Source organism: Atta cephalotes, assembly GCF_000143395.1.
Source record: "Atta cephalotes unplaced genomic scaffold scaffold00045, whole genome shotgun sequence".
Classification (NCBI taxonomy): domain Eukaryota; kingdom Metazoa; phylum Arthropoda; class Insecta; order Hymenoptera; family Formicidae; genus Atta; species Atta cephalotes.
In genome coordinates this window covers 1,546,919-1,556,365 of record NW_012130109.1, presented here as the reverse complement: position 1 = coordinate 1,556,365, position 9,447 = coordinate 1,546,919, and positions in this window count along the sequence as shown.

The following is a 9,447-nucleotide window of genomic DNA, read 5'->3' as shown; positions in this document are numbered from 1 at the left end:
AACTATTATTACGTTACGACGTACTAACGTTTAAGTTAAGTTAAGTAACGTAACGTAACGTACCGACCTACGTACGTACTACGTAACGTAAAGTAAAGTAAGTAAAGTAAAGTAAAATTAAAGTAAAGTAAGTAGTAGTAGTAGTATATATATATATATATATATATATATATATATATATATATATAGATATGCATACAGATAGTTACCATATTTTTTTTAAATTTATTTTATAGAAATATGGAAGTTGTACTTAATTTTATTTAGCTTTGCAACATCGGAACTATTGATAAAAATTATCTATTGAAACAACTAGAAATATATTTCGCTATCTCGTTTGCGGCGAAGTTGATAGTAATTGAAGTCCGTTTGGAGTTTGAGATTGAATTATTAGAATTACTAGGGAGTAACGTTCGCGCTAGGTAATTTCGATAATACGAGGCCTGCAGCGAAGCTGAAGCACCGTGATTTCTGAATGCGGGAGCCGGTGAATGCCTGCCAGCTAAAAGAATAAGGAGGTTAAAGTGGCAAAGGAACGCGGTACCGTAGCAAATAGCTAATTCGTACTCTGCGTGCGCGAGATCTCCTCTCGCCACACAGGTCGAACTTCTCGCCAAGGTGTTTCGACATCGAGAAATTCGTATCTTGTGCTCGCGCGACTCGCTTCGAAAGGACTTTCGGGTGCCGCTGTTAACATTCAACGATGTTTCTATCGCAGATGCAATCTAACTACAAGAGAAGCGCAGCCGAAGGCCGATGGCGACTCCCACGAGAGGTCACCTTGTGAAATTCACATGATACCACGTTCGTAGCTTCTGAATATAAGCGCAAATCTCGATAATAAATGGGAAAAAAATTATAATACATATCACGTACACCCTAACATTACCTCCAACTTTGTATCTTTCTTTCCGTCTTTTCCTGCCCCTTTATAGATTAAGTAATTTATGTGAGTATATAACAGATAATTTTCCTAAATCACAGGTCCCGTTTTTTTTTCGAAGATGCATGAGAAAGAAAACTATCGGAGAAAGTAATCGATATCAAATCGGGGAAAAATTCAAATTTATATAAGATACATAATGTAAGAATCTCAGTTGAGCTATAATATTAACAACAAATTAATATAAATAACGTTCGATGTTTGTAATAGCAAAACAAAGTAATTTAAAAACAATCAATAAACGAACAAATTTAGATATTAAAAATTAAATATTATTTTATACATTCAATACATACATAAAAATTTCATATATAATTACAAAAACGTTTCGACTCACAGAGTCTTCTTCAATTTAAGATAATATTAACAATCATTATTCAAATTCGATATAAATTGACAATTATTCATTTGTTTAATTAATAACGGACACATATATCTATTGACATTATGTACCTTAAAAAATATTACAACATTGTTATAATTACTTCATTATTATAATTAGCTCAATATAGACGTTACATATTTGAGCCAACTGTAAGATCTATAGTCATAAATATATTACTTATTAAATTGGAGGAAGGAAATAAATATTGGCTAGGTAAGGAATATAGAGAATGCGTATTTTGCGCAATAGGGATAGGACTGTATGGAACATTATGTGGAGGAATGCCCAAAAAGTATGTAGTTAATTTAGAGAACTGGGAAAGGATAAGAAGATAAATATGGAAGAAACTTTGGAGCGAAGAATTAGATTCAGTTAAATGTAAAGTTTTAGGTAAATTAGAGAGAGACAAAGAAAAAAAGAGATCAAGAAAAGAAAAACGGAGGAAAAGACAACAACTAGCGAAAGACATAGAGTAATATGTTTAGGCAGGAGAACAAATTTGCATCTAGAAATGCGTGAGATTAGAAAGGATATGATATAATATTAGGGTTATATATTGTACTGCGATATATCTGTATAGTTGTAGATAGGAATCGTACTATTGTACTGTGGTATATTGTATAGTATAGTTTATACGCAATGGCTGTAATATGTAGGTAATTATAAGATAGAAGAATATATTACGATATTCAAAGAAATGAAAATAAGAATATTAAGAAAATCTTTTATTTTTTTTTAGAGTTAGGTAGTATGGAAGGATGAGTGTGGATAAGAAATTTATGTAAATCAAGTTCCTTTCATGGCTATGTAAAAATGCTGAAGTGTAATAAATTCTATTACTTATTAAATTGACAACTATTCATGTAGCAGTCATCTCATCTTATTAAAATCATCTCATCTTATTAAAAACGCAATTAACAATTTTACTTGGAAAATACCGCTATATAGTTTCATTATTATCTCGACTGACTCTGCGAGCTAAAGATCTCGAAGCGTGAGTTTACGAATTGACGTTTTACCTCGAGTATTAGCAGGCTGAAATAAAACGTGATGAAAAACTGATAGCAACTTGATGAGTACACGTGTGCATTTGCTACTCAACACTCGCGGTATTGCGCCGCGCAGAAAAACTTTAACTTTACGCGATATAAGAACGATCAGCAACGCGCAAGAAACGAGCTCGAGACTCCTTTGATGCGCGCGAAGAGGCTATCAGTCATCACCCTGGCGAAAGGCATGGGAGTGATTTTCCGTCGGTGGCGATTTATCGATTGTGTACCGCGATGATTACGCGTTAGCTAACTTAAGCGTTTACAAAATTGATTGAACACGGTGTGTGTAGCCTCACAATTTCGGTAACGGGAGAAACCATGAGAGTAATCTATCAAAACATGACTTCCTCCATCTTCTAAAAGAAGCGTCGTAATTAACCCTTTGGTTACGATTAAACTGAACGTAGAACTGTATATATCGTTGTACGGTTACGGAACCGAATGTTCTTTCAATGAAATAAGTGCAAATTAAAATAACTGAGGATATTTCTATTTGATTGCGATAAGATATCAACATCATAGAAAAAAGTCACTATAATGATGGTTTGTTCTAAAAGATCGTTTCTAGAGAAGTCAACATTTCATGTTAAAGAACGGAGAACGACCCATAGTATAATAACTAAAGGATTAATTATGATTAAAGATTGAAAATAGAATCCATATGCGAAAGAAACATACCGTTTCCAACGGCAAGTCTCGTAAATAAGCAATCTCTCTCATAATAAATAAGTAGATAACGATATAAATGGCTTCGCGCGATAACCATCCAGTAATAACACATTTGCAATCGGACATGTTAGCTGCTACTTTTCCAAAAATTTATTAATCCTTTGAATTATCCCGTATCCTATATTTATATCAATGTCTTTTTATTCATATTACACTGCCTACACTACTTTGCACGTAATAGAGAGTTCTAAAATTGCGGAAGAAATGTTATCGAGAGGCGAAACACGATTGTCGCATTAAGTCGCATCCTTTTAGCGCATTAAAAATGCACCGACCATTAATGTTTCTCCTGCGCTGTCCTCTGAATGATAACACCTCCGCCGTGCCGCCGCGAGAACCGGCATATATAATTATCGTTCGTGCGCCATTTTCATAATTGAACATTTTTACGCAAGGCCAAGTGTGGAGGGAAGGGGTAAAGAAAAAAGATCGGAATGTATAATAAAGCTTCTTGCATTAAACCCACTCGCGCGGCCATTCGTGGCAGCGAGTTATTTGCATATTGCAACAAGCGTATCATTTAACTACCTACGCCAAGAATTTCGCGGCTTACAGATGAAACCTCATTTTATACGACTTCCTGTTGTTACCATTGACATTTTTTTAGCCTTCATATCTCCGCTACTATACTTCTATACAGAATGATAATCCCTCCGGATCTTCCATCGATCACTGACATCTACTGACGTCTAAAGCAAAAAACTTGAGTTTGCAATCGGATATCACCGTAAAACATACGTTTCATAGATTGGGTTGATTTTGTTTCTCACGATGTCTAAATTACATCTACGTTAATAAGAGGTAAAACTGACATATCTACAAATACAAATTTCGGACACTCCTCTTCGTGTATTATATTTAAAACATTACAAGTAATCATAAATCTTCTTCCATCATATAATATATATTTAACATCTCATAACATCCAATAGAATCTAGAATCTTCTGTGTAATAGACATTTCATAGCAGATAGGAGAAAAGTTTTACCTTTGATGCACGCGAAATATGACCATCTTTAATTTTATGATAATATTAGCCATTTTCTATTTTATTTAAGTTCTAAAAATGATGCGCATAAAAATCGTGTCATAATTAAAAAATCCGGCAAACTGTTTGATCAGATTACATTCAACTCTACGCAATTTAACTCTGCATAAACTGAAAATTCATAATGTTACCTTGAATTAAGAGGGAAATAATAAAAATGAAAATAACAACTAAACGATGAAGCAGTAAGCACTTATCGCAGTACACGCGTCGCCCACGCATCTCCTAATTGGTCGGCCTCGCTAAAGGAAAGGACGATTTGATGTTAACGTTGAGAAGCGAGTCGCATGAGCGAGGAAATCAGAAGCATTATTCCACACAAGGCGTTCCCGGTGTCGTAAACTTTGCGAGGACGATAAAATAACCGCGCCGCGCCCTGTAAAGAGAGTAAAGCGCCGGCGCGATACGTTGTTTCCTCGACGATACGAATCTACCATTTTCTCATGAAGCAAACAACACACATCTCTCTGCATCCGCGACTCCACCCACGAATCCCTCCCGTGTACGTAATGTCGATTGCGAAATTCGTGGCGGTCTTACGTAACGCGCGATGTCTCGTACGCGCCATTGTTCTCGTCGCGACCCATTGTCGCCCGTATGAAGCGCGGCGACATGTAGGTAAATGAAGAGATCCGCATCGCGCGGTTTCTCGTGCTATAACGTTGCCATAATGCAACGCATTTACACGCGGCCGCTTGTATACGCTCGTCCCACAAGCTCCTAAGCTCTCGCGACGATTAATGTCGCCGATGTGGTACACGCGTGTTTCGTAAACCGTCTCTTGTAAATAGGACACGCCGCGTCGTGCCGGGCCATACCTCGTCACACCTCCGTGTAAATTAAATCAACGTACTCATTAAAACGAAGTTTATGGCAAATGTTTAGAAAGTAGTTGCGCGGAATATACATCTATGTGACGTTGACGAAACGCAGGCATTATTAACGCTTTAGAGTCAGTGCGCGCAAAAAGCTTGCGGGCATGTATCAAAGCATCACGACGAATGCACAAAAATGTTCGACCATATTTCTACAATAAATAATATATCTTTCAAATTTTGTAAGCTTAAGTAAATAAATTTCTTCTTCTACATGTTTTTCGAAATGTGTACTTGGATCCATATACTATCGATAGATTATGTATTTATTCACACATACACTATAGAGAGGAAAGGCCTCTATTATGAGATACCGAGTTCATTTTAGTTAAATGCTAGAAGTCTGTGGACAGAATTTTAAAAAATAATAGGTCATTTTGAAGGGAATTTAATAAGATAACGTTATATGAAATTTAATTCAAATTCCATTTTTTTTTTAAATTAAAGAAATATAAAAAATGAGCAATCACAAAGTCAAAAAATTGTGCTCCTAATATGACATGCCCCAAGAAATCGATAGTAGAACGTAAAGTATGTCAGTATTGCAATTAAAAACTTTATTTCATGTTTCTAAAGTGCAAACAAACACAGCCAGCGTGCGTGAAAAGTGAGCATGCGATAGATTGTACCTAGAACTCGTCTTCAGGTAGTTGGAATCAAGCATCGCAGAAAGCAGGCCCTCAACGTTCATTCCGGTTGTCTTTTTTATTATTATACAATAACATTTATACTTTAGCTATGATTTTCACTATAACATAGGAGCGTGGGTTATTTCATTTAGAAATACCCTGGATATCTCATATTACGATTTTCATGCCTTATGGTTTTACGATTATCAAATTTAACATCTGTAATTAAACAATTCAACGACTTTACTCTATCACTACATGAAGAATTTATTGCCAAATATTTATTTATTGAACAATAAATAAGATTTGAAGGCTCATCTCAATGAAACTTGAAGACATCCAAATTCTAAAATTTTTTTTTATAATGACTACAGACGTAATCTAATAATGAATTTTTTACTAAATAGTTTTCAATCTAAAAGCAATAAATTCATGATGGAACCAACAGTATTTATTGGTTTAGCAGAAACGCCGCTATCTCATATTAGGCGCCTATCTCATAATAGAGGGCTTTTCTCTATATACTTTTTTCTTCAAAAAAATAATTGTCTTCAACAAATTAGTGATCAACTTTTCAATTACGATATTCGTAAATTATTCTTTTATATAAACTAAAAAATAATTTAACGTGTAAAATTATGTCTTGTCTTTTCCTAGACTAGTATCAGAAAATGTATGAATTTATAAATCATTACATCCTATATTATTTTTAAAAACATATAGATTCATCATTGACAAAAAATGCGACAATTTCCCTCGTTCTAACTCTTCTTTCTTGCGGTCGCACAATCATCTGTTGCGCCCTAGAGCGAAAAATCGAGGATACTAAGCAAGAAAACAGAAAACCGATCAGGTGTAATAAAGCTCGTATTTTAATTTCAACGGCCGCGGCCAGTACGATGTAAGTGAATTTAAAGTCATGCCTTATATACCTGCATTTACTGCGCAGTAAAACGGCACGTCAAGCCTCTAATAGTACGCGTCTGCCGACTGAAGTTCCGAGCATGGAACACCGCTATAGCACCGGCATTTAGGGTTGTGCTAGCAATCTGAAGTACCCCAATCAGGCTATAGGATCTATTAAAGAATATTAGAGCCACCGGCACTCTTCGATAAATTGCCGTTTCTTCCACGCGCTATATTACTTCAACGTTTTCTACACTTCCATGTATGATGACCGGCCTTCTTGTCCTTGCCCAAGAAAACTTCGTTTCCCGCATCACTAAAAGTTACGAAAAGTTATCTCCAGAGTGATACCGTTTGATATTCACGAATTTACACATCATCAGTCTTGATCACAAAATACTTTCTAATTTTCGAGAATAATTTTAATTATTTTAGAGTTATTTAGAGTTATTATGTTTATATATATAAATTTGTGTTGTAAGAAATAATTTGTACTATCTAAATTATTAAGCATAAAACTTTACAAATTTATTAAGAAATATTTCTAAAATAAATTGAATAACATCCAATATCAGGCTGTTTCTTGCCCTTATGAAGTGAACTGCAATGTTCACTTTTTCGAAACGTTGGCATTCTAAGAATGGATTTAGATACTCACTAACTTGCGAAATGCATAATTTCTGTATAGAAAGTACCCGTAGAAGCCTCGAAAGTATCACTGAATAACATCATTCTTAATTAATTTCGTAAAAATACTGTATTCCTCAATAATAGATATTTAACTTATTAAGTATTTATCTATCGAAAATTTAAAATATTTACTTATATAAATACAATGCAAAGTTAATTTACAAAATTGTTTACAGATTTATTAAAAATTAAATGGTAATGTGAAATCATAAAATCTCACCTCGCGTATAATATAGCGAAATATATATTATAATATGATGTGCAATGTACATTTCATTAAAATCGTATGAGATAAGTAATGTAGAAGTTAAGTCGTTTGCATAATGTTACATCATTTACAAATGTCGTTAGAATCTCATTCTCGGATACTGTATCCTACATGCTATAAAACAGACGCGAAAACGATGTCTTTTTTTTAAGTTTAACGTAGTTTTTAGATTTAATGCGTGGTTAGACTAATTAGGGCGATTCTACTAAATCAAATACTAAAAATCTGCAACCCTATATTTTTAAATTATGGACTTTCTTAGCAATGCATTCTCATACGTTATCTGTATATCACTGTAATGCAGCTATAAAATACTACTAGCACATAGATATTATCGTAATATGTATTTTTCAATTCTTAATATTCCAATAAACTGACTACGACTTATTTGTTATGCCTTCTTTAAGAAGTTGCGTCACACTATTTCATATTATACTCGACTGTATTTTAATTTATAATTTTTATTAACAACATAATATTTTTAATAAATTTGCAATTTTATGTAGACATTCAAATTTCTCGTTAAGAGAAGAAATTAACAGAAAAATAAATTTAATTGATAGAATAAATAGAAGATCCTTAACAAAAATTTATAAAATTATTACATTGTTAAAAGACTACGCTAATTTTCCAAAACAAAATTATATATAAAGGTTATTATGTTGAAATTATGAAAAGATTGCTGCTATTGTAGGAGGATTAAAACTCGATTACGTATCAGTTGTACGAATATAAGAGCACCGTGTGCATAATTTCGGATAATGATACTTAAAAACAATGTTTCTTCCCTTTAATCATCTAATTGCGAAATGTTTTGTTCAAATCTCTACGTCCCTTCGAGAATGGTTAATATAATTGGCAGATTCGTCAGACGAAGAAAGATGAACTCTAAAAAACGCAGACCTATCCGCTAGTTTAATATGCATAATTGTGCATTGCACATAATGTTAGGTTCCTCCTCGCTTGAGCATCAAAATTCGCCAGCGGCCGGATTTTTATCTTCTTTTTTAAGTTTCGACACAGCCGTTTAACGATTGCCGATGCGACGATCCGATATATCAGAAAATAGAGAGATGTCAAGCAGGTGTACGACGTAAAGGACGTCATAATCGAAGATCTTTACGTGTCTTAGCGTTGTCGACGCTGCAACTATGGTCATCAGACCGAAACGAGTGATGGTTCGTCAGATTTCGTTATACATTGTTGGACCTTAAGTAGACAATGTGAAGAATGCGAAAAGGTGGCCGAGGTGTTCCAATGAAAATAGACGAAAAAATATCATCACAGTTAATCTTGTATGTTATACATGGTAATGAATTCAAGCAGTTATCGCCTGCGAAGATCTCATACCAGATTCATTTTGTCGACACCGCGTTGATTAAGGACTTAACTGGACGAATGACGCATAAGTAACGTATCCAGGTTTGAAAATTGAAATATAAAGTTTATCCCATATATCTTATAAAATAAAATATTTTAAAATAAATATTATATAAATTTTAAATTCAGTTATTTCTAAAATAATTATCATTTTGATCAGTTCGTTAGTATTATGATTTTCATTATGAAATATGTGTCGGATATTGCTTACGCATGCATTAACGAATAGCATGACAAATTCAATTTACTTACAACTTAATAATTATCACATTTTAATTGCACAATATCACTTGCATAACAATTATACAATATATATTTAAATTTATTTACCATAGTATTGTATAAAACTACAATAAATTTGCAAATGTCATTAAAAATTTTATGCTTTACGCGTATAAAAATATAAATATGTAAATAAAATGAAAATATAAAAATAAAGAAAGAACAATAAGGATTAAAAAAAATAATCATATTAATTAGCAACTTCAAAAAACCAGATACAAAATCCTATTTTATAATAAAAGATGTGTGTGTGTGTGTGT